Source organism: Aythya marila (assembly GCF_965140915.1).
Source record: "Aythya marila genome assembly, chromosome: 24".
Taxonomy (NCBI): domain Eukaryota; kingdom Metazoa; phylum Chordata; class Aves; order Anseriformes; family Anatidae; genus Aythya; species Aythya marila.
In genome coordinates, this window is record NC_139065.1 from 3,401,829 (window position 1) to 3,426,838 (window position 25,010).

Sequence of the window (25,010 nt, forward strand, 5' to 3'; positions counted from 1 at the left end):
TTAGGAAATCCCCCTTGCTGGCACCCCCAGCCCTGCCCTTCCCCTTCACTCCTGGGGTGCCCGTGGAGCACTGGGCAAGGACGGAGGGGATGCACAGGGAGCTCCGTGCAGTGCCCGGCTGCTGCCAGCATGGTGGCATCGTGGAGCAAACCCCACGCCAAACCCGAGTGCTGTCTTTTGGCCCAAGTTTTCCCCTTTTGTTTTTTTTTTTTTCTTTAATTCTCAGATCAACGTGAAGGGGGCTACGGCCCCGGCTGAGGTCTGCAGTAACCCGACGCGGGGGCAGAGGGGGAGGGCTGAATTCCTTCAAGAGCCTGAAAATATCTTTCTTTTTTGAAATGTTTGTATAGCATGACTTGGCCGATTTACCTCATAATATCTCACGTTGGCCTAAAGCCGAGGGCATTAGCGAAACTGTGAGCCAGATAAATGATTCTAGCGCTTTTTCTTCTCCGTATCTGCTGTTACAATAAAAAGGGCCTTTTCCATCCAACCGCCTCCCGTTAACCCAGGCGGTGCCGGGGCCAGGGAGGCAGGGGAGGCGCGGAGGCGGACACCGCTGGCAGGAGCAGAGGCCGTGTGTTTGCACAGCCAGGAGTGGAAAAAGCCGTGGAGAGCCCTTTGTGTTTCCTGGCACACGGGGGTTGCGAGCCCGGAGCCGCGAGCTTGCGGGCAGTGACGTTACCCAGAGGAAGCATTTCGGTATTCCCATGCAGACGCGGTTCCCAGCTGATGGGCGTCTTCTCCAGAGGCTGCAGCCTCCCTCCAGATGCCACCTTGGTGGTCTCCAGGATGGCTTCAGTCCTGGTATTCAACACAAGGGCAAGAGAATTTGTTTTTTTGTTTGTTTGGTTGGTTTTTTTACAGGTCTGCCTCCAAGCAACGGGGGCACGGGGCAGGCTGCGCTCACGGCAGCGGTGTGGTGATGGCTAAGAGGGTTTCCTGCAAGGTGTGCACAAGCTTTGAACAGCAAGGACCTGTCTGGGCATCGTGGCAAGGTAAAGGTCCACATCACATCTGCCAGGACAGCAACGTGGGGCTGCAGGAGGGAGAGGTGAGCAGGGAAGCATCCACATACCTCTGCTGAGCGCAAAGGGGGCCAACGCAGCACGGTGAAACCACTGGTGCCGTGCTGCAAAGGTTGGGTTTGCTGAGGCAACGGGCTTTAATAAGAAATAACCTCAATTAACCTGCAACAAATCCCCAGCCCTCATTTTTTTGGTGCTGGTGGGGAGAGGAGCAGGACCTGGGGGTGAGGGGAGTGCGTTTGGGCTGCTGGTGGGAGCCTGTAAAAAATGATAGGGCAGCCAGCGGGACCCGTCTTCCCCTCAGCTCCAGCTCAAGTCATACAGGGGGAGCTCGCTGTGACCGGGAGCAAGAAGATACTGATTTTACTCCATTAAATTGCTTTAAAAAAGGACAACTCCATCGATGCTGAAAGTGTTAAGGCACTCGGAGTGTGGCTCAGAGCTGGGATGTTTTTGCTGGAGACGTGGTGGCTTCGCTCTCAGTAGCAGCAGTTTCAGGTCGCGGCTCGCTCTCCAGCTCCTGGGTGGATGTGGACGTGAGCACATTTCTGAGGACGGTGTTTTCCCAGCTCACTCCCCAATGATGGGACCTCACCTCTGAGAACCAGAAGAGGTGGTGCAGCTGATGAAACTCCAGACTTGCTCAAACCCAGGTGATGAAATGCCAAACGTGCTGCTGGGTACCACGAGGGAAGCCACGAGTGCCCAACGGAGGAACCAGCGAGGCGCTGTGCAAACGCCTGTGTAACACACTTGTGTGTGAGGGGCACGGGGTGATCTCCTCCCTTCCAGGCACGTGGGAATGATTACACGAACCCCCAGATGAATAGTTTTCATACGTTAAAAAAGTGATCAGCCATACGAGGAGGTGTGCCCTCTAAATTTAATTGAGCTAAGTCAAACGCAGCCAAGGCTTTGGGCTTCTGGCTGTAGAGGTTAGGTATCGCAGTGATTACGCACCAAGGACCAGGACCTGGAGGCATGGTGGGCCTGTGGGTCTCCTTTCAGGAGGTCTATTTTAGGACAAATGCACACATTCAGCCCCGGCACATCTCTCCCAAAGCCCACACCAGGCAGGAATATCGGTAATCCGCGCTGTTTGGGCCCTTGCACCCTTCCTATCTCTTCCTATCTACACTCGGGTATCTGATTTGGCCTCGGGGAGTTATGCCACAATTAATTGCCTGTTTCCTCGGCAACAGGATTGGGATCCGGAGGGAGCCCAGAGGTGGGATTGGGATGAGCCCAGCTCGTGGCGCGCCCCGCTCGGCGCGGGGTAGGTGCGCACCTCCCTGCACGTCGGTGACCTCATGCTGCAGACATGGATGAGGTCACTGGGATAATTGCCCTCCCAAAACGCCGTATCTTGCGGGAAGAGGCTGTTATGAAGCTGGAGAACTTGCTAAGGCAGAAAGTACGTTGTATGCCCCTGGCCGAGAGGGAAGCTCGGCAGCAGAGCGTGCCAAGACCTCCAAAAAACAGACCTCAGGCTCCGGGGGCATGGCAGGGGAAGAGGCGCCGGCAGCCAAGATTGGGCGCTGGGGGAAGCCAGGGGGATAATTGCAGGAGGAAGATCCGCGGTTCCCCACAGGCAACGGGTGCGACCTTGCAGGGACCTGCCCTCCCCAGGGCACACGGGGCTGGGCTCGCCGCGTGGAGCAGGGCTCCAGACGCTCCGGGACAGAGCCCTGCAGACACCGGGGAGCTCGGCGTGGCCAAATTTCAGCAGGTTGGCTCGGCTCTAGGGCTGCACCCGGAGCAAATCCCTGCAGCACGCCGTGCCTCAGTTTCCCTGCTTGCACAAGAGCAGGAACGATGCCCTACCGCCCTCGCAAAGCAGTCGGAAAGCGTTGTTGGCAAAAATGTCACCGGAGCGATGTTATCGCCCACCTAACCCTCCCCGCTCACCGCCAGGGAAAACTCCACCGTGTTTCATCCTCCGGCACAAAGTTGTTGCAGCCTCAGAGCGAAGCGGTCCCTACCCTGCAGTGGTGTTCCTCCCCTGCTCCGTTTTCAGCTGGTTCTTCTCCCCGCAGCCACATGACAGGTATTTGAAAAGAAGCTGAGAACAGCGCTATCGAGCCCTCGCAGTTACCGGGACGAGCCAGACTTTAAGGAGACGGCATATGAGTGAGTTTCACGGGAAAACAAACAGAAATACTTTTGTCACTGCACCAGAAGAAAAAAAAAAAAAGAAAAAAAGAAGAAAAAAAAAAAAAAGAGGGAAAAAAAATAGCCACTCTGTGGAAAAAATCAACTCTTTCCTGAATAAAGCAGAAAAAAATGCTGCCGTATTGAGCTGTGACATATGGTTACACAAATAGAAACCACAGAGGGGAAAATCATGTTTTCTCTTTCATTATTTATCACTCTCTAACTGTCTCCAGCTGGGTGAGTAAACAGCCTCATTGGGCTGTAATGAGAACAGCCTGCTGCCACTGTGCTCCGGGCTGCCGGATCCGGCGGCGCGTGTGCACGGGGGGTGCGAGCGCTGCGCCCCCGGCCCCGCGAGCGGAGCCCCCCCGGGACGGGGACACGCGGCCCCATGGTGCCCGCAGCGTCCTCCCCTCGGCAAGCGCTAACAAGGGGCAGGCTCGGAGTTAAACGAAGCGGGCTGCTCCCGGTTATGGCGCGGGGGAATTATGTGCCCAATTTCCCCCCTGAGCCGCGTTGCAAATTGACTCCTAAGTGTCCCGTGAAATGGCTGCATAATTTGCGCATTTGCGACGCGGCGGCGCGACCGCGGTGCAGGCGGGAGCTGGCTCTGCTTCTCGCTTGGTTTTTAGCCGGTTGATCGCCGGCTTTGCCCACCCCGCAGCTCCCGCAGGGTTTTATCACGGGGTCCGTGGCTCTGCTGCTCTTTCGTAGCATCTTCCCTCCTGTCCCATCCCAAGAGGCTCCAAAAATGCAGTTCTGTGCCTCTCGCCGTGCCGGGGCACCAAGGCCATGTTCCCTTCCCAAGCCAAGGGACCAGGAGAGGTCGTGGTTGTGGTGATGTCCCCCACTGGTCATCGCTCCCCTTTTATTGGGATCTGTCCCTGGGAGCCCTCTGGGATCCTCAGTGGACATGCAGCAGCTGGCTCGCATCGCCCAAGTCCCGCTGCTTTTTACCATTTGCCTCGCTTGGGGGGGATCAGACTTTAAGATTCAGATCCCCCCGATTAGGGCAGGCTGTGGATTAGGCTCTGAATTAGGTCAGGGTATCGGGTCTTTCATCCTCCACGGTGCTTTCTTGTTTCCCCCTTGTATCTTCCTTGGGGCAAACCGGAGCCTTCCTGGCCAAACCACAGCCTGTGCAGGTGGACCAGTGGGCATTACGCACAACGTACGGCATGGGCACAACGCTGCAGCCTGGCTTCAAGTTCCTCTGTCCCTGCGTGGTCCTTGCACTCAGTCTTGAGCCCTTGGGACTGTGCAGCCATCAAGGCCACCGTGCCATCCCCGGGCATTGCATCCACCCAAGCCCTTTGGGGGAGAAAGGTCCTGGCCAAAAGGCAGCGAGTCCTTGAGCACAAGAAGCGGTTGCGGGTGGTTTCCTGGGAAGATTAACTCATTGCTCAAGTCAGCCACCCCCTCTGCCATGAGTGGCATTCGGAGCAGAACCCAGTCTTCCCAACAAACAAAAAGCTGTGAGCAATTGGCAGCATTTTTAAAGAAAAGCGGCCCAATTTTGCATGCCGGTTCTCCTCTCACCTAAGGAATCGTATATGCCACATTTGGAGTGAAATTGGGTCATTGCTGAGCAAAGGTCATGAAAGAACAGGAAAAGGCTTTTCAGTAGGAAACCCCAGTTTCTGTGGTCCCAAGTAAAGTTGTAAACAGAGTGGCCAAAAAGTGCACGGAGCAAAACATCTGTGTGTTTACGCGGTACGCCCAGCTGTGCGCTGCTAAAAATCCAGATTTCACCACTTCTGCACTTCCTGCAGGCTTGCCGTGGGTTTTTGGAAGAAAAAGAAAAGAACCCAGTGCGGACCTGATGTTTTCCTGCTCAATCTTTGCCTCCTCCAGACCCGTTGCTGCAGGACAGGGATGTCAGCGTACGTCTCGAGAGAGCAGGGAGCCAAAGGCTGTGGGAAAAGCGAGGTGTCCAGCTCTGATTCAGCCCAGCACAGGAGCACATGCTCCCGTCCCATTGACTTAGCACTCAAACACCCGCCTTGCTGAATCAAAGCCCTCTTACAGTAAATACTCACGGAGCTTTCACAATCGCCATCTGATGATCTAATCCCTGCCCGTTTCCCTGGGAAGGGATTGCACAGGCGACGCGCTCGGCAGCTCCTTTCCGCAGAAAAATCAGCGCAGATGCGTGCCAGACTCGGAAGCATCGAGAAACATTTACAAATAAGTAAATAAATGCGAAAGCTTGGGGTTAGGCTCGCCGAAAGGCAGCTTTGCCAGGGAAGTTTTCCAAAGGGCAGACAGTAGTTAGGAGGGGCTCCTTGCAGGACATGATGTGTGTTTTCCCCTCGCTCTCTAAGTTCGGTCTCCTTCAGATCGGGTTTGTGCGGTTGCTCGAGGTGCTGCCAGTGACCTCCCCAGCTGCTCCTGCAGGACCAGCTCTGCCCAGCCCTGGTCCCACAAATTCCAAGCCCTCCTCCTCTGCTTGGAGCATTGCATGGGTCAGATCCTGACCTCCTGAGCCTCCAAAGCCACCTTTCCATGCAGCACCAGCTGCTGCACCACCCCGCCTCTCCTTCCCCAGCCGCACCGCTAACATCCTCCCCAGGTACTAAAGTCATCCCCAATCAGCAAAACTTAATTTTGCAAGAAGACAAGAAGAGGCCTCGCTCCAACTGATGGAAAATCATTTGTTTCTTGGCAGGTTATTGTTCATTTCCCTCCTGAAGGACTGAGCACCCCTCTCCCTGTGCAGCCCTGGCACCTCTTGTCCTCAGCGGAGCTGCCACAAAACCTGAGCCGAACAGGAATATTGCCACTAACAAACTTTCAAAAAGTGACAAAAAGGAAACTTCCCCAAGGAATGAAAAAGGAGGATGATGCCCTCCGCTCCCGTCCTCACCCTGGCAGGGCCGGAGGAGCGGGCACCTCGTGGCACAAAAGCAAATGAGCAACATCACCAGGAGAGAGCCGATTCAATTTTGGGGTTCCTTTCTGCTTTAATCACTTAATAATTCTATTTTAACCAGGTAAATGAGGCTTGGGCACCGGTGCAAATCCGGGAAATACATCAGAACCAGTTTTTAATGTCTTTTTTTAACCAGACACCATCCCCTTATAACAAAGTTCTTGAGCAGGAAAAAAAAAAAAAAATCACATAATTTTCTTTCCCTTCCAGTATTGGCAGCCCCAAGGCACACAGCCCTGTCCCCACTGCTGTTATTCCCCCGGCCTGGTCCTGCCACGTGCCTGGCACCCACTCGAGGCAGCCCCCGGCCACCCCACGCCGCTCCGTGGGCTTGGTCTACTCAGGCTATTACGGTAATGCGATAAGCCAGTTCTTCGTGATATGAATCTTCGCCTTCGTTAAGGGGAGGAAAAAAAAAAAAAAAAAAAAAAAAAAAAAGCAACATTGCATTTTGATGGCTCACAGGGACAGTTCATTAAGCAATCAACTCTTTTAATGAAATATTTCTTTGTTAAAATATTCATCGATCTGCCGCGGGTTCGCGTGGAGAAAGGGAAGGAGCGCGTCCCCAATGCTTTCCTGCTGCGCCTTCCCAAGCACGTGCCGAAATCCGAGGATTGTGCCCTGGCACTGCAGAGGTGGGAACGGGTATATTGCCTTCAGCAGAGCACAGGGAGTCCTGCTGGAGCCTGAAGTGATGCCAAGATCTTTTTTTTCCCTCTTTCCCTCTGTTTTCCCCCAGTTTCCTTGCTGCTGCACCCACCGTTGGCTGAGGTTTGGCGCACCGGCTCTGGCAGCACCACGGTGGGCAGGTGCCACGTGGGGCCATCGGGAAAGTTGGGCCAAGAACTTGTGGAAATGGGCAACTTGCAGAGGTGGCTGCAGAGGGAGGCCCATGGGGAGGGCTTGGCTCTGCCGGGGGGGGCACAAGGGGACGGGGACCCCCCCGTGCCGGTGCGGCGGCGCAGCGGAGGCTGGCGGGCACCCTGCGGGGATTTGGCCCGGAGCTCCGGTGTGAGCGCGAGGAGGAGGAGGGAGCTCGGGGAGCCAGGACGGAGAGCATTGGCAGAGGAAGAAAGAGAGGAGGGGAAAAATATATCAAAGAGCGAGAAATGAACAACTGCAGACAAAGGGCCAAGTCTGGCCTCTCTCTCTCTCCCCCCACCCCCCCCCTTTCTTAAACCTTACACCATGAGTAATCCCCGCCGCTCGGCACCGTGACGGCTCAGACAAGTAGTCACCGCGTGCGGGTGAGCATCTCCCCTAAGGAAACAATGCAGACAAACACCGGGAGTGGTGAGCGCAGACGTCCCGCTCTGGATGAGTAACGTTATTTGAAAAGCAGATAAATGAAAAAAAAAAAAAAAAAAGGAAGAGGGGAAAGGGAAAAAAAATAAATAAAAGCAGCGCGCGTGCTGGTGGGGAGAGAGAAGCCAGGCGTCCTGTGTGTCTGGGTGCCAGAAGCACGGCATGGCACATGGGGTCTGGCCCTTTTGGGGTGCCGTGGTGCCCACATCGCCGCTGGCACGCTGTACAACATCCATCCCCTCGCCTCGCAGCCTCCTCCCTCTCCTGTGCTGAGGCTTCGCAGGCACGGAGGAAAATTGGTCCCTTTGTGGAGACCCCCCACGCCACATCCTTTGCTCCGTGTGTGGGAGCAGCACAGCCAGGCGCTGGCGTTTTCACCTCCGTGCTCTCTCCTTTAACCAGAAGCTTCGGCTCAGCGAACCCCAGCCGAGCCCAGCTGCCCGACCTCCTCCTTCTGTGCAAGAAGGGGAAACTGAGGCACGGCACGGCTGCAAGCCAGAGGGGCTGCAACCCCCAGCCAAGCCCCAAAGCTAAGGACGCTGCACCCCCTGCAATATTCCCCTGTTTCCTTGCAGTTCAGAGCAGGGCCACGAGTTTCGCGCCGTCCCCATCCCATCCCCAGGTGCTGCTCGCTCGGGGAATACCGAGGGGCTTTTTGGCATCGGGGCTGCCGGGGAGGGGGGGGGGGGGACACCGGAGGGGGCAGAGAGAGCTGTGCTGCCTGCGGTGCACCCGGCAGCCTGTCACTTTAAAAGGCAGCCAGGAGCCTCTCATCACTTACAGTAACTCGGTGCATCATTTCTTTGCCTTACGCAACATGTGCGCGGGGTCCAAGAGCGGCGGCGGCCACGGGCCCGCCAGCACGTCCAGGCGAAGCCGGCTTCCCCCGGCCCCCCCGGCAGCACCCGGGGCTCCCCGCTTGCCCCCCGGCACGGATCCTGCCCCTGCTCCCCGTGCTGAGCATCCCTCGGTGCTGGCAGAGGGGTGCGGGAGCTGCCCAGGTGAGCCCCGTGCAGGGCAGGGAGCGTGGCTCAGATCCGGCCCCGGTCCCCAAGGGGAGGCGATGGGCATGGAAACGGCTGGCACATTTTGGGTGGAAAAACAGCTTTTCTGTTCTTGAGTTTTCCGCCTTGGAATGGGAATTTGGGGCTAAGCTGTGTGAATGCACAGCTCCCTCCCCAAAACATGAACACTTTTCCCTTGTTCTCCCTGTTTTCCCATTCCCGATTTTCCTTTCCCTTCTTTCCGTCCTATTTTTCTTTATTTTGCCTTGACCGAAGGAGGGAGAGAGGTAGGAAGCGGAAGGTTCAGGGGTGGCGTTCACATTTTTGGCCACTCATTGATTTTCAAACGCGCATCTTTGGAAAACTCAGGTTTTCTTTTTTAAGTCACTCTCACGATGTAAGAAGAGACAGAAGACAAAACGAGCTTTAGCTCTCGTGCTCTCCTCCATCAATTTGCCAGCAATGGTGAACCCGTAACCTGTGGAAAAGGGTTTTGGGGCCAGCTCGGACTTTCCTGGCAGGATGAGGCTGCTGCCCGGTTCGGAGCCATCAGTGGGATTAGAGCAGACCCGAAGCGACCTTTTCCATGGAAGTTTGCAGCTTTCTGCCAAGCTTACGGCAACCTGGGAATTCCTCCATTCCGGGTAAACACCTCCGAGTGGGGATTTTCACTTTTTAAAGATTTCCAATGTTCCGGGTGGAGAAGCAGGCACTTTGCGGATGAGAAAAAAATAAATAGAAAGAAAAAAAAAAAAAAATCCTAGAGATATGGGAATCCCAAGGACTTGAGGAATAACGGTGGAGGTGTAAGAGAGTGAGATGTGTCCTGCCGGGGGGAGCTGAGATGTACGATTCTGGAGGGGAAGCCCCCTGCCACGTGGGACCCCCCCCACTCGAGTGACACAAACTGTCCTCCCGTCGCATGTCTCCGTGCTTTATAACCAGGCACTAAGCACAATGTCTGATCCCAGGGCGATAAATCCTGCCACCTCCGTCACATCTTTTTGGAGACGATGCACGCCGAAAGCTTCTCCTGCTGCAGAATAAAGGAACTTTTTTCCCTTCCTTTTATTTTTCCCCTCTCTTGGGACTTCAGCACTGTAGCACGAGCATCTACGGTCTCTCCTGCCATCCCAGGAACATCCCTTGCCTGCAGCAGCCCCAAAGTCCCCCCAGAAATGAGGTTTCCAGCTGGGGCAGGAGCGAGGCAGCCCCTGGGAGCAGGATCGGAGCCCGCAAGGTGCCGTGGCGAGCCCCGCTTTGGGACCTCACCCAGGTCCCGTTCCTAATATTTTCTTCCTGGCTGACACAGACGAACAAAGAGGGATCTTTGGGCCACGCTCAATTCACAAACTCCCCTCGGTGGAAGTCTGCCCATGTCTTTTTGTGCAAATCCTTCCCACTCGGATGCTATTTGATGTCTTCAAAGGGGCTATTCTTATGTTGAGAAAAGAGGGCAGGCGCGGGTTTGACGAGGCTCTTCACTCAAAGCAAAGCTATTTTTCACTCCGAAGAGTGCCAGTTCGGGATTGAAAAAAAACAGCCTGGTGCTCGCAGCCTGATATTGGGGCGAAAAGCTCGAAAAGGCAGAACGCTGGGGCTCTCGTAGGCTACAAACCTGGGGAGGAAGCGGGAAAACAGCCTTCACGTACCCGGGGGGGTGAAACAAAGCTCCGTGAACCCACAAAAACACCTCGGGAAAATTGGCTCTTAGTGAAGCCGGGGGCAGGCAATGACTTGTGGTGCCTCTGTGGGTCACGGCCACCCCCGGAGCAAACCCTCTGCCCAAGCACCGTGCGCCAGGCTGTGCTCATCCCCTGCACCCCAAATCAAGGGGGGGGCACCAGCATCCTTCCAAGCGCACCGTGCATGGGAATCGCTTGCTGTGATGAGCACAGAACTGCCCTTTTCCACCACTTTTGGGAAAATTTCCCCTTGGAGCAAAGAGCTACAGAGAGGCTGCGTGGCTGCGGGTGGCCTGGGGGTGTTTTTGGGGTGTGGAGCTGCGGGGACACAGCACAGGGGACTGAGCCTCGCAGGAAACCCCATGAGGGGGCACACGGTGCCGAAACCTGGGAGCAGGGAGAAGGCTGCTTGGGGTTTTTCACCATGAGGGAACGGGGGAGGCCGTCCTGCACCAAAGAAAAGTTTGCCAGCAGGAAACGAAGCCCTCCCCTCACCACAGCGGGGTCGGGGCATGGCATTTCAGAGAACCCCGTCCCGGGGGGCCCCTTCCAAGAAAGCCAGCCCCTTGGAGGGGAAGGCTGTGCAGAAGCGGGTGCGCAGCAAACACACGGCCGAGGGGAGCCCTCCGGGAAATCCCAGGCCTCCAGAGGAGGTGGGAGAAGGGCTGGAGGCTCAGCACCACCCTGCCCTCACCACGATCTCTTTGCCCCCCCTGGAAAGATTTTTGGGGGGATGCCACTAATGGGGTCACCGGGATGTTTGCTGGGGGCACCAGAGCTTGAGGCTGGCGGGAGGGGGCTTTTCTGCCACGTGGAAATTCCAGGTGTAGGGGAATTTTCATTCAAGAATAACTAAAAAAAAATAAAAAATAAAATGAAATGGTAAAGAATAAAATAATCTGGGTGTATTAAACCACTTTTCATCCCAAGTTCACTTTTTAAAGCTATTTCATCTGCCCAAACCCCAGAAATGTCTAAAAAGCTGCTTTAGAAGTGAAAAAAAGAACATGGAATTGGTGCTAGTGAAACAAAGTGCCCATGGGACTTCCCAAAAATCTTCCTTTTGCCGCGTCCATGCGAGGTTGTGCCCGCCCCATGGGCCTGGTGGGGACAGCACCCGGCCGGGCACATCACCGCGTCCCCCTGCCCTGCTCGGGGTCAGCCCTGGCACCCAATGGAGGGTGTTTTTGGGGTGTGGGGAAGGATTTGGGGTCTTGCGGCCGGGCAATGTTTGGGGTCCAGCAGCTGTATGGAGGTTGGGTGCCAAATCCAGACGTGTGGGGTCAGCAGCCGGGTGCCAGTTTGGGTTCAGCGCCCCGGTTCAGGCCCTGGGGACCCTCATTGCCTGGCTGGATGCGGCTGTGGGGTGTGATGGAGCGGGGTTTGGGGGGCTGCTGGCTCAGGGCCTCACCTTTCCCATCTGTAAAATGGGCTCAGCGACCCCACACCACCTCCGCTCCCCCCGGCAGCGCTTCACCCCACAACCACCCCGTCCCCCGTGCCTCAGTTTCCCCGTGCACCCCCCAGCCCATACGTTCCTCCTGGGCTTGGGGAATCCCACAATTAGCGCTGGCGCTAATTAGGACCACGGGGAACACACAGAGGGGGGGCAGCAAGCCCCACTTGGGGGGTGGCGGTGGCGGCGAACCCACCGCACCCCTCACACCACCGACCAAGCGGGCGGCTGTGGGGCCACGGGGACAGCACGGGGCCACCCCCCCTCTCTCCGTAGCCTTCCTCCTCCTCTTCCTCGGGCCCAAGAGGAGGCGGGGGGGGGGCAAGGAAAGCGGCTGCACCTGCTTTAGAGGAACTATGGTAGGGCGGCCGCCTCCCGCCCCGCTCCACCGCGCCCGCGCCGAGCCGAGCCCAACCGGGACAGGGGCGGCCCCCGGAGCCCTGCCCGGCCCCGCAGCCTCCCCACAGCCTTCGGGGGTCCCGTGGAGGGGGGGGGGGTCCCAAAAAAATTACAAGGGGGGGGGGAAGCGCCAAGAGGGCGCCGGTGCCGGTCTCCCCCCCCCCCCCCTTCCCGCGACTCGTTTAACAGCAGCAGCCGCCTCCTCGTGCCATGCAGCGGCCGTCCTAGAGGCGCGCCCCGTCCAACTTTGGGGGGGAGGAAGGAGGAGGAGGAGGAGGAGGAGGAGGAGGAAGGGGAGGAAGGGGAGGAAGAGGAGGCGGCCGCATGCCCGCCGCGGCCCCCGCGCTACCAGGTGGGTGAGAGCGGAGCGGGGCTTTGGTGGGGGGGGGTCCCGGTGCCGCCCCCCCCCATCGGGGAGCTTCGACAGGACCCCCCCTTTCCCCCTTTTTTTCCCCTTTTCCCCTTTTTTTTTCTCCCCTTTTTCCCTTTTTCCCCCCTTTTCCTTTTTTTTTCCCCATTTTCCCTCTTTTTTCCCCAATTTCCCCCTTTTTTTTCCCCCTTATCCCCCCCCTTTCCTCCCATTTCCCCCCACTTTTCCCCCTTTTTCCCCTTCTCCCCCCATTCTCCCTCTCTCTTTTCCCCTCTTTCCCCCCATTTTTCCCCTCTTCCCCCCCCTCCACCCCCCCTTTTCCCCCCCCTTTTCCCCTTTTCTCCCCCCATTCCCCCCTTTTACCCCCTCTTTTCCCCCTTCACCCCCCCTTTACCCCCTTTTCTCCCCATTTTTCCCCCCTTTCCCCTTTTTTTTCCCCTTATTCCCCCCCCTCCTCGGAAGTTTGCTGCGGAGCCGGGACAAAGGCAGCGGGGGGGGGGGGGGCTGAATTGGGGGTGGGGGGGACGACATTAATTAGGAAGGGAGCTTAATGAGGAGGGGGGGGTCCCGAAGGGGGTGGGGGGGATCCCGGTGGGGTGTGGGGGGGTCCCCATTGCGCCCCTCTCTTGGTGGTGGTGATGGGGGGGGGGGGGGGCTCGGGGGTCTCCGCTGCCCCCCCCCTCGAGGCGTTCCCCGGCCGGAGGAGGAAGAAGAGGAGGAGGAGGAGGAGGAGGAGGAGGAGGAGGAGGAAGGCGGCCCCCGGCAGCCCCCTCGGGGCGGGTTGGGGCTTGGGGGGGGTGGGTTGGGGGGGGGGGGGGGACACACACACACACGGGGCGAGCTGGGCTGAGCCGAGCCGGGCTCCGGAGGTGCCGCTCCCCGGCGGGCCGGGGGTCCCAGCACCGAGGTGGGGGGGGGACAGACAGACACAGACAGACACCCAGACACACGGCCCCCGCCATGCCGAGCCTCCGCCGCGCTCCCTTTGTTGGGGCTTCGCCTTTTTCCCCCTTCTTTCTTCCCCCGCTGGCAGTTTTGCTTTAACACCAGCTGCTCGCCGGGGGGCTCGGGGTGGGCTCTTTTGTATTTTATTTTATTTTTTTTTTAATTTTTTTTTTTTTTTATTATTATTTTTCCCCCCCTTCCTCCCACCCAACCCCACTTTTCCAACTCGCCCCCCCCCAGCCCCGCCGCCGCTCCTCGCTCGAGATAAATTAAGTCGGGCGGCCGAGCGGCCCCAAGTTTTTCCAATTGCTGGGAGGAAAGCAGCAGCCGCCGCCGCCGTCAACCTGCAGCCAGATCGCCCGGCGCCCTGGGAAACCCTCTAGAAAACCCACAAGGTGAGGGAGAGGAGGAGAAAACCCACCGGCACCGCCAAAAAATTCAAACCCCGTTGCAGGGAGCCGGAGGAACCGGCCGCGGGTTTGGCACCGGGGTGGGGGCCACCGCCGCGCGCCCCGACCCGAATCCGTGCCCGCCGTGCGCCCGGCTGAGAAGTTTGGGAGTCTTCGGTGCGCCTTTGTTTGGGGTGGGAGATGGGGTGGTTTGGCTTAGGGGGGGGTCCTGTGAGGTTTTAGGGGGGGTTGGGGGCTGCGGTGTGATGCCCACAGCCCGCGGGAGGGCTCGGGGGGGTGCCTGCCGCGGGTGGTGACGGCGGCGATCGGGGGCGCCTTGGCGAAGAGTTGTTGCGGACGGAGCCGTCGCCTTCTGGGGGGTCGGAAATTGCTGGGGAACAACCTAAAAAATTAAAATGGGGGTGGCGAAGCCTCAAAGCCCACTGAGAGCCCCCCCTCTCCCCCGGGGCTGTTTCGGCTCAGCCTGGCTCGGCGCGGTCCCGGCTCGGTGGCGCGATGCTGCCCCGGCAAAGTTCGCTCGCTCCTATTCTTCCCCGAGCCCTCTCCCTCATCCGTGTCCGAAACAAACGCGGCTCTGTCTCTTCTCTCCCTCTCCCCCCCGGAAAAAAAAAAAAAAAAAAAAAAGAAAGGCTCTCCACAAAGTGCCGTGCTAGCAGCAGATCGCTCCGAATAATTTCTGTCGGTGGTTGGAAATCTGGTTCGAGTTGGCAGGCGCGGTCCGAAGGTGTGTGTAGGGGAGAACAAGTGGAGCGTAATTGGGTTTGCTTTGGCCATTTGGGATTGATTCTTTTTTTGTTCTTCCCCCCCCCCCCCCCTTTTTATTTTTTATTTTTTTTAAAAAAAAAAAAGCAAAGTGAAGGGCTGTCGCCTTGTCTTCTCCCCCCGTGCGCTTTCTAAATCGAATGAAAACCCGCGTGGGGGAGAGCAGGAATAAATCGCGGCCGCCCGCAAGCTCAACTTCGCTCGGAGCGGGCGAAGCGCACGCTGTGAAAAACTTGCCCTGGGTTTTTCCTCCTCTTAATGTAGTCCTAAAGGGATTTGGGTCCGGATTCCTCCCCTGGACCCCTTTTCGGATTTAGGCAGCTCCACCGGCTCCACTCGGCGGCCGCGGGCTCCCGAGGTTGCCTCTTGCCACGGTCGGACCCAACTTAGCACCGGGTTAAGCCCTGGCTTTTCCGCGAGCGTCGTAAAGCTGTGGGGCACACCATAAAAACGTTATTAGTTTCTGTATTAAAAAGCCCGGGTTGTTCCTTAACCCGAACCAGAAGGAGGATTTGCTTTTTACAAATTTCTGCTTGTGTGCGAAGCAATTTTACGCGAGCACCGCGTTGGGCTGGGAGCAGGCGTTCGGTGGGGAAATCACAACGTGGGGCTCGCGCCCCTGGTCGCTGTGGGTTCCTGGGGACCTCGTCCCCCTTCATCCTCCCCAGCTTGTCAATTAAACACGGTGAAAGTCTCAGGCTGCTGCGAAACCCAGCTCTGAATTTATTTTTTTAATTCCCACCCCCTCTTCGGGTCTTTTTAAAACCCGACGAGCCCCCGGGGGTGGGTGGACAGGGAAAAATCACCGGCATCGTAAAATTTACCCCCCTTTTTTTCTTTGCTTTTTTAAAAATTATTTTTTTTTTCCCCCCTTCAGGTTGCTCAAATCGAACTGCAAAAGGAGGGGGGGGGGTGGGGATGCGTTGGGGGGAGAAATGTGACGAAAAGCAGGGAGGAAATTTCGTGTGCCGAGGCTTTTGTCAGGGCTGCGGAGCCCTGGGGTGGCTCCGGCTCCTGCCTGGCCCTTTGTGGTGCGGGGCTGGGGGCCAGGGGGGGGGACGGGACTTGGAGTAGTGCTGGGAATCATCCCGGCTCGGAGATGCTGCTTTTTTAAAAAAAATTATTAGAATTTATTAGTTGTTGGTTTTTTTTTGTTGTTGTTGTTGTTGGGGTCCCCCCCCTCCAAGTCCATTTGAGCCCGAAGCAGGGGGCTGAGCATCGCTGGGAGAAGCAAACGCTGCTGTGACCTGGTGCAGAGCCCAAACTCGGGCTTGGTTTTTGGGGAAAAAGTGGGAAATTCTCCCCCTCGGCCCCAGGAAGGTGCTGCAGGGTCCTGGGCCCCGGGGGGGGGAGCCTTGGTTGCCCCCCGTGGGGAAGGGGCCGGGTGAGGAGGATGCTCTGGGAAGCACCCGGGCGCCTTTTGGGGCAGGTTTGCTTTGGGGAGGGGGGCAGAAAGCTGAGAAAACCGGTGTAGAAATGGGATGAAAAGGGCTGAAAAGTTGTGGTTTGGGGGCGGGGGGAGGCGAGGAGGGGGGCTGAGAGCGTGCAGAGGGGGGGAACATCAGCAGCCCCGCTCCCCTCCCTGCCCTCCGAGGACACGTCCTGGTGCCACGGCCGGAGAGGGTTTGGGCAAGGAGCGCACCCCGTAAAACCCAGCGCCGCCGAAATCCCCGCTGCGGGCCCGTGCCCCTTCTTCTCCCTCCTCATAACCCGGCAGGAATGCGAGTGCACTCACTTGTGAAGTTGCTGCCCGGAGAGCCCGGCAGCTTTTCTTTTCTGCCGCCGGAGAGGGGGACGCTTTGAGGCTGTTTGTGTCGCGCAGTGGGGCTGGGGAGGGGGGCGGCGAGGCTCCGGCTTTGAGTTGTGTTTTTTTTTTTTCTCTGCTTTTTTTTTTTTTTTTTTTCATTATTTTATTCCTCTTCCCCCCCCCCCCTCCCTCCCTCCACCTCCTCGGCTCCTTCTCGGCCGTCCCGCGGGGGGCAGAGGGGCTGGAGGTGCGGGGCCGGCTTCGCTTTTGTGGTGGCAATGTGGGGGGCGAGCCCCACGCGGGGACGCGTCCCATTCTTCTTCCCCAAGAAAGGCAGGACAGCACCGAGCCCCCCTCCTTTCTTTCACCCCCCCCACGGTTCATTTAAAAGGAAGGCACGGCTCTATCTTTTGGCACCTCGTTTCCCACCGCAGAGCGGGCTTTGGCGGCTGGAAGGGTTCGGGAAATCCTTTTTATTCGTGGCAGGGGCTGTTTGCCCCCCTTGGCCGTGGTGTTTCCGAAGTGCTGAGCCCCGGCCGCGGGTGGTGCGGGGGCTCCGGGGGATGCTCCCCGCTGCCTCCCGACAGCTCCCAGCCCTGGGGGCCGGGGGCGATTTCCCCTTTCCCCCCCCCCCCTTCCTTCTGCTTGCCGCTGCGCCGCTGTCACCTGCCGTTTCTGGAAGTGGAAACGTGAAATTTCCTGCCCTGTCCGCTTTCATTTCCATCTCCTCCGGCGCAGCCGCTCGCAGGAGGGCACCTTGAAGCCGGGGGCTCGGCTGTGCCCCCCCCCTCCGGGGGGGAGCTGCTGGCATCTGCCCCTTGGAGGGGCGAGCGTGGTGATACCCAGAGAGGGAGAGGAAAAACGCGGGGAATAAAGCCCTAAAAGCACTCGGAAAGCCACCCGTGCGTCTCAGGAGATGTAAAAACACGACAACGTGCGGCTTCTGGGCACCCTGGCGCACCTGAGAGAAGTGCTGCCTGCCTCTGCCCTTCGACGTCGCCTCCCCTCGCTGTATTTTGATTTTTCCAGAAAAAAAAAAAATACCCTTGCCCGCTGGGGATTCCTGGCTGGCAGCTCGGCCCCACTGCCAGGCAGCACGGGGACAGAGTGGGAAGGGGCTCCCGGCACTCGGGGGGGCACCGCGTGCGGCACCAAGACCTGCGGCTCGGGGTAGGGGTGGTCGGAGCTGGAAAAACTTCCCAATTCTTCTCACCCCGAGAGCATTTTGCAGTTGTGTGATGCGCAGCGGAGGCGCCGCCGGGGAGGTTTTCTTGAAAACTTTTTCCTGCTCTGATTTAAAGCCCTTTTGGCGACCGAGTTGCTGCGCTGAAGCGCGACGCTCGCGACAAAAACGCAGCAGCACCAGGGCAGGGGGGGGGAGAATTGGGAGGCAAAAATCCACCTTCCCTCGGAGGTCTGCAGCGAGATGCTGAGCCCGTCCGTCCGCGTTTTATTTCATAAAGATCTCGCTCCCTGCCCGCAGAGATTAGATCTGGGGACGGAGCTGAAGGGAAGTCATTAAGGGATTACGATGCCTTGTGCCGGGAGCGCAGACGTGGGTACGGGGCCGGCCCTAACGGTACCTGGATACCGAAACAAATGAACCCTGCATGCTCGAAGCACTTGGCACGGGCTGTCTCCATCCGCTTGTCTTTTTTTTTTTTTTTTTTCCTTTTTTTTTTTTTTTTAAAAGGGGAAAAAAAAATATAAAAGCCTGCGTTGGAGATGTGCTCGGAGTTGTTAGCTGGGTTGTTAGCTCGGTTGAAGCAAGCCGGTGTCGGCGCTCGCCGGCCCCAGGCGACGCTCGCTGCCTGGCTTTCATGCCCTGGCAAGTTGGCAAGAAAAAAAAAAAAAAAAAAAGTCTTTTTGCTTCGTGCTCAAACGGAAATCCTTCTCCTGTGCCGCGGTTGTCGGGTCCGGATCAGCAGCAAAAGCACTTTCAGTTTTTTATTTTTTTTTTCTACGTCTGTATTTTCTGTAAGCAAAGCAGGGAGAGGAGGGTGGCTGCGAAGGGGGAGGAAATTTCTCCCGGTCCCGGCGGATCCTGCGTGCGTTTTATCAGGAGCGAAAGGTGCACTAACAAAACTTTTTTCTTTTTTCTTTTTTTTCTTTTTTTTTTTGGATTGGGGTGGGGAGGGGGGGGGATTGCTCTGCTCTCCGAAACGCGGGCAGCTGTGAAAACACGCGCGCGCACACACACACACACAAAAAAAAAAAAAAAAAATCCTTTTTAAGGTACTAGAGGGGGAAGAAAATCCCGTCGGGGGCCCTGCTTCGGAGGCAGTTTGAAAGCTGTTTATTCTGCCTCATTGGCAAACCTCTTCCACGTGACCGTGTTTGGTCGGGAGCTGGCACGGGCCGATGGGGAAGCTGCCGGCCGGATCCGGGCGCCTGGGGCTGCTCCCGGCCGGGCCGCGGGCTCCACGCTGCCAGCGGGGCGCCTGCGAGGGCTGCGCGCTCCAAGGGGCGTTCGGGTACGTGTTGGGGACCCCCGATTCCCCCCCCCCAGTGGATGTTTAGGGGGGGTGGGTTTGGAGGGGTGGGGGCCAGCTCGAGCCGCTCACCGCGTGCTGGTGGTGGCGGTGGTGGTGGCACCGAGGAGGAGCCGTCGAGGGTTTCGTGTGCCGGGGCTGGATCGGTGCCAAGAGGCTCGGGGATTTGGGGTGACGCCGGCACGGGGCTGGGCGTTTGCTCGGGCACCGCTGGTGCTGGTTAAGCAAACAGGAGGAGAAAGGGGCTGCGGCAGGGATCGGCCGGGATGAGCGGCCCCGCTGGCGGCGGGCGGTGTCGAAAGGGCTCGTTTCAACACACCTTCCCCGGGCGCTCGCAGGATTGGGTTTATCCGGTGGGATTTAACCAGGCTGGGGCGAGCAGAGGGAGAAAACGGCAGCGGGGTGTGCTCCCTGCTGCCATCCGGGGCAGCGTGCGCCTCGCCGAGCATCGTGCCAAACAGTGTCAGAGCCCGGCTCCGTCCTGCCCTCCCTGCGTGAGCCTCGGCGGCTCGCTCGAGACCTCCGAGTTTATTCCGTGCGCCGGGGATCAGTGGTGAGTAGCTGTTTTTGCCTGCCTGATGTGAACGTGCAAGCCGGGGACTGCGCTGTGTGTAGTGAGATCGGGATGGGGACCACCTCGGAGAAGCTGTCACGGGCTGGATAAATGCTGTTTCCAGCCCCAGGAGCGTGCTGCAGCCAGGGCTTGTGCTCGGGAGCGAGGGATGCGCACAGGTCCCATCCACCTGGGGACGTCTCCTCTTGGTGGCACGCGTTTTGCCCGGGGCTGGCTCGCTGGTGGCTTGCAGCTGGGCTCGTGGCTCGCTTGGATGTGTGGCACCACGTGCTGGGGTCGGCTGCTGTGGGATGGGGTTTCCAGGATGGATAACCCCGCTTTGGCCACGCTGGGGGGGTCCTCGTGGCACGCGGATGAAGATGAGGATGACTGTCCCCAGCCCAGCTTGGCAGAGCAGGCCCCAGGAGGGGGAAGCTGCCCCCTCTCTGCATGGGCAGAAGCTGTGGGGCTGTCCGGGACGTGGGGTGGTCCCAAGGGTGTTGGAGCTGCCCCTGCCTCTGGGCAAGGGGACGGCGTATGGCAAGAATTGTCAGCTGGAGCGGTTTCGTGGTGAGCATCGGCAGGTTTGGGCTCCCCTGGGCCTGGTTTTGGGAAGAGATTTCGGGTAAAGACCCCCTGCCACGGCCTGGCCAAGCCTGAGGGTCCCCAGGTAGCGTCATGTCCCCTCCGGGTGCCACCTACTCTGTCCTGGTGGCCACCCTGCAGAGGCACTGTTGTGGCTGCACCCCGAGGTGTGGAAGCAGAGCGGGACGGCGATGCCTGGACCCAAACCCAAACCTTTAACCACACGCGTCCCATCTGGGGCATCTCCCCTTCCAACGGGAGCTCCGGGCTCCTGGCAGGGGCAGGATTTGGCTGCGAGATGCTGGGCACACCGGGGTGCTGCACCGGTGGGCGGCCGGCCCCCGGCGTCCAAAGTCCGCGGCCGATCCCTCCTGGATGCGGCCAGACCTGAGGCCGGGAGGGAAATTCCCAAATGCAGCCACGTTCGGCTTATTGGAAACGGAAGGAGGAGAGAAAATAAAAAAGCGTGCCTGGGGACAAAGTCCCGTAACTTCTGCGGCAGGAAATGTGGATTTTGAAAATCTGCTGTCCCGGGCACAGCCGCAAACCCCACTTCTTTTGCCTCCACGGATTTGGGTGGCTGAAAAAAAAAAAAAAGCCGGTGAAGTGGCTTTTATAAAACAACGTTTCCAGCTTTGCCCTTCTCTGATAATTGTCTCCAAAGTATTTATGCCTTATCCTCTGCTCCCCAGGCTGCTTTCCCTGCAGGGAAATCCCTTCCCAACCGGAGCCGTGCCACTTCTCTTCTGCACGGGGGCTCTGGGTTGGGTTTTGCTCACTCCTGTGCCTGAATTGCGCCGCTGTGCCCTGCTCTCAGCCTCGACTGTTTGCGTGTAAATGACCCCCCCAAAGGGCCAGGATTTTTCAGCTGGGAAGCAAAAGGGGTGCTCGGCTCCTGCCCCGCTGGAAAACCTGAGCTGGGGGTTGTGGCAGTGCTGGGCTTGGGTTTGCAGCAGGGGGAGCGGAGCCGGGTCCCTCCTGTAGGCAGGTGCAAGGTGGGAATGGGGGAAAAAAGGAGAGAAATGGGCAACGGAGAGCAGACAGGCAGGCTGGGTGTCAGGCCGCATCCTGCACCAGGACAAGGCTTTTTTGGGGGTCGGCAGAGCCACCCCGGTTCCTGCAGCATTTCGGAGGGCTGGGATGAAAGCCGTGGAGCAGCCGGGCGATGGGGAAACCCTGCAAAGCTGCTGCTGCGGGGAAGGGAAGAGAAATAGGGAAGAAGTCCTAAAATCCCTTCGAGGGCGAGGTGTGTGTAAGCGTCCCGGAGCAGGGATTGCGGGCTGAGCTTCCCTCTCGCGGCGTGGCACGAGGTTTGCTTCGTTCCTCTTTTGCTGGAGCTGCAGGCGGAAGGTTTGTGCTGGCTTCAGCCCTACCGAAATTCGGGTCCGAGTTCCCCCATCACCGGGGGATGTGGCAGGGACCCGGTGTGAACGGGACAGGTCCTGGGGCTGATCCCTGCCTGCCCTGGAGGATGCTCGGGGCTCTCCAGATCCGTCCCCAAAAGGTCACTCGCTCCCTGCTCGGCACGGCTCCGGTCGGGTTATTCTCTCTTCCTCTTTTAACCCAGGTTTTTATTTATACCTAGCGTGGCACATTCCGCTTTTAGGCTCCGCTTCCAAATCCCTTGAAGTCTTTCCCTTGATGCTGGCGGGCTGTAGCCTGAACAAACGTCCTTGTCTGTGGGAAGAGGAGCCGCCGCTCCGAATCTGGGTCAAGCTCAGGGGCTGTCGGAGCAGCCCCGTCCGGGATCAAACGCCGCATTGTTCCTCGCAGGTAGCACAAAGGTCCCCCCGACGCCCCTCGGGTTACAGAGCCTTTGAAAACTCTGCTGGAAAGGGCAGCCCGTTTAGAAATGTGATGAGGGAAAGCTGCCGGGCCGAGGGGAAGCGTTTGGGGATCAGAGGGGGATTTTGGGAAGGTCGGGGCCAGCTGGTTGATTATCTGCGGTGATGCGCGAGGAGCCCACGGTGCTGCTCAGCTCCATCCCTGTGCTCGGGGGCAGGTTTGGGACACAGGGACAGACAGACAGACATCTTTAAAGTTGTCTGCAGGATTATGGCTAGGGTTAGGAGCGTTGGTCCACGTGGGGCACCCAGGGGCTCGTGGCCGGTGGAGTTTTGGTGACCTGGATGGTGACCGCGCTGCGTCCCGGTGTCTTTGCCGTCCCTTGTCCTGCCGTGGTTGTTTTAGGGATGTGCCCTGCTCGGCGTGGCTGCTGACGAGGCCCGTGCTGCTCAGGAGCACTTCAGCGTGCCCACGGCAGTGTGCTCACAAGGAATGTCCTGATCTGGGACAGCCACGCTGCTTTGGGGTGAAACCCGCCAGTTCCAGGGATGGCAAGGAAAGGCGCTGCCGGGGCCGTGTCCCCAACACACCCTGCCCGATGCCCCCGGAGCGAGGTGCTCCATCTCCACCTCTGGGGGATGCATTTTTGGGGCAGGCGGGGGCTGCCCCAGCTGCCTGCTTCACCGGGGACGTGACAGACCCCACAGCAGCAGGGGCTGTGCTGGAGCTTTGCCTGCACCCAGCTTGGGGTGGGCACCGGTCCCACCGTGCCCCCTCTGCCCTGGCAGTGAATCCTAAATTAATATCGTAAAGAACGAGGATTTTTTGATTTTTTAAAGAGGGACGGAGGGGAGAAAACCCCACAGCATTCCAGATGTGCTCTGCAATGAGGCTGCATCTCACACCACCTCCCTAGCACGGCGCCATCCGTCCCGTGCCACCAGGGATGCCCCCAGTGGCACTCGGCCACCGAACCCCGGTCACTTCTGGCTGGAGCCTCAGCAGTGCCCTGCCTGCTGCTGCTGTGTGTGTGCACCCCACGGCTGGATGAGTTTGGGGTCTTCCAGGAGGAAGCATCACCCGTTGACGGCGATAAGCAGGGATTTGGGGGTGCGGACCCCCTCTGGCACAGCTTTATTGCGCCTCTGTCAGTCCCCGCAGTCCTTCCATAGCTCTGTCCCAGTTTGCACAGCAGGGACACGCTGCTGGGATTTGGGAGGGTGCTGAGTCCCGCTGCGTGCTTTAAGGGCTGAGCTCTTGGGTTCGCAGCGGGGTTCCGGAGCCCAGCGTGGTCTGGAGATGCCGGGGGTGGTGCTGCGGGACCAGCTCGCCGGCCCGGTCAGAGGGATGCTGGAAACGCGGCCGTGCAACGCAGTCCCTGCCGGGAAAGGAGACGAGCTCCTGCTCCATCCCTGCACATGGCACCCTGGAAAGGGTGCAGGGGGGGCTCTCCCCGGCCCCGCTCAGCTCAGGATCGAAGAGGATGCAGCAGCTGAACGCGGCTCATCCCGGGTCGCCCACCAAGGACCGCGGCGCGTGGGGGACCCTGGCGTGGGGAGGTGCTTCCCCGGCTTGTGGGGATGCTCTGAGCCTCTGAACCCTCTTCTGCACGCCCGAAACTTCCAGCACACCTCCCTCCCTGCGCTGATGCCATCTTTGGGTGCCGCTTCCCACGTTTTAAGGCAACTCCTGAACCTGCTCGCGTTCCTCCAGCCGCGGCTCCCGGTGCTGCTGTCGGGAGCCGTGTTTGTCCTCGGGGTGTGCTGGAACCAGGCAGGAGGTGCTGAACCCATGCAGGGCAGCCAAGCCATGCAGAAACAGCATCGGGAAGGGGTTCGAAACAGCCAAGCCCTGCTCCAGGGGTGCTGGCGAGACGGGGAGCCGGCCTCAGGTCATGCCTGCCTCTGATTCGGATGCAAAAAAAGGACTTCAGACTGAGAGTTTGAAAATGCCCAAGGATAGTTCTCCCCCCCCACCGCCTTTTTTCTTCTTTCTCCTCGTGAGCAGCATAATTTCTGGATGAAAACCAGGCCTCTTCCTGAATAGAAATGGGACTTGCAGTGGAAAGCATCACTGTGCAGCGGGGAGTGCGTTAAGTAGAGCGTTTCTGGATGAATTTTTGCACAAACATGACCGAGTCTGGGAAAACTTGCAGCATCTGAGTTCTTCCCTCGCATTTAATAGGCACCGCGTTGTTTTTTTTTTTATTATTTCCACCCTCTGGATTATTTAAAGGCCAGAAGAGACTTTTAGCAACCTCCAGCCTGACTTCATGCAAACTCAGCTGGAAAATTTTGCTCGGGGCCGTGTGTCCCAGCACCGCATCCCTCGGGGCTGGCGGCGTCGGTACGCCCGCGCGCCCCCGTTGCTCCTTTTCCTGGTCCCGTCTGGCTCTCGCCTGCTTCCAGTTCATTTTCTCCCTTCTTGGCTGTGTCCTCACCCTGCTCAGCCTCAAACTGGTTTTCTTTTTTTTTATTTTATTTTTTATTTTCCCCATAAACACGCCGTCACCAGGAGCCTTCCTCCGCCCCAGCGCTGCCCTTCCAGCTCCCAGGGCTGCCAGGTGCCACTCCCGTGCCGTGGGTGCCTTTCTCAACCCCAGACACATCCGGACATTTCCCTGCCCTCCTCTTCCTCATCTCACCGTGGGGCAGGCGTGGGACACGATGCTGTCAGTGGCTCTGTCCAGGAGGAAGAGCCCTCCTCTTCCTCGGCACCGGCTGGAGGCTGCGGTAGGTGGGTGCCTCGGAGAGACACCCGCGGGCGCAGGTGGCTTCAGGCTGTTGGTGTGCCACAGGGAGGGAAGGGATCGCAGCATGTGGCGACTCGGGTGAGTGACACGTTGGGTTTGGGATGTGTTGGGTGCCTGGCACGTTGGGCACGCGTTGTGTGTGCCCCAGAGGCTGGCCTGGGGCTCTGCAGCGGGCAGGATGCGTGCGCCACGTCCGTGCCTCCCCGCCGTGCGCGCTTGGGTTGGCGAGGAGCAAAAAGAGCCTCGTGCACCACAATCAGGCAGAGCCTTAACCCTCAGGCTGGCTTTATTCTGCAAGATGTCTGTGTGTCCCCATGGCTGGAAACATCGATGTGTGGCTGGTGGGTGCCACACAGGGCCCTGGGTGCCGCACGGGGCCGCGGGTGCAAGGCTGCGGGGCGCGCACGCGTGCACGGGCGGACGTGCGCACGCACGTGGGTGTGCACGGCGCTCTCCTCCGGGGCTTGGGCTGCAAGTTCTTCCCCTGGAAGAGCAGCGAGGGGAGGTGCTTTTAATTATTTTAATAGGATTTTGAGGAAGGAGCGCGCTCGGGCTGCAAATCTTAAAGGCTTCGTCCCGTGTGGAGGCGCGGAGCGGTTCGGACAGCGAGCTGTGCGTGTTGGGAAATCAGCCGGGTTCTCCT

The 25,010-nt window shown here is 58.7% G+C and overlaps 1 protein-coding gene across 10 annotated transcripts in view; it reads left to right on the top strand.

Annotated features, from left to right (window-relative positions):
- The first annotated feature begins 12,201 nt into the window (after positions 1 to 12,201).
- Positions 12,202 to 25,010, top strand: part of FOXP4 (forkhead box P4) — a 61,655-nt gene continuing 48,846 nt past the window's right edge. For 7 of the 10 annotated variants that reach the window (XM_082778454.1, XM_082778459.1, XM_082778460.1 and 4 more), the window contains exon 1: positions 12,202 to 12,318. The gene's annotated coding sequence lies outside the window, so the exon portion shown is untranslated. Of the gene's footprint in view, positions 12,319 to 13,535; positions 13,677 to 18,121; positions 18,272 to 18,604; positions 18,675 to 25,010 lie in introns of those variants that run through there. The other 3 variants (XM_082778456.1, XM_082778458.1, XM_082778457.1) reach the window with 3 other exon arrangements.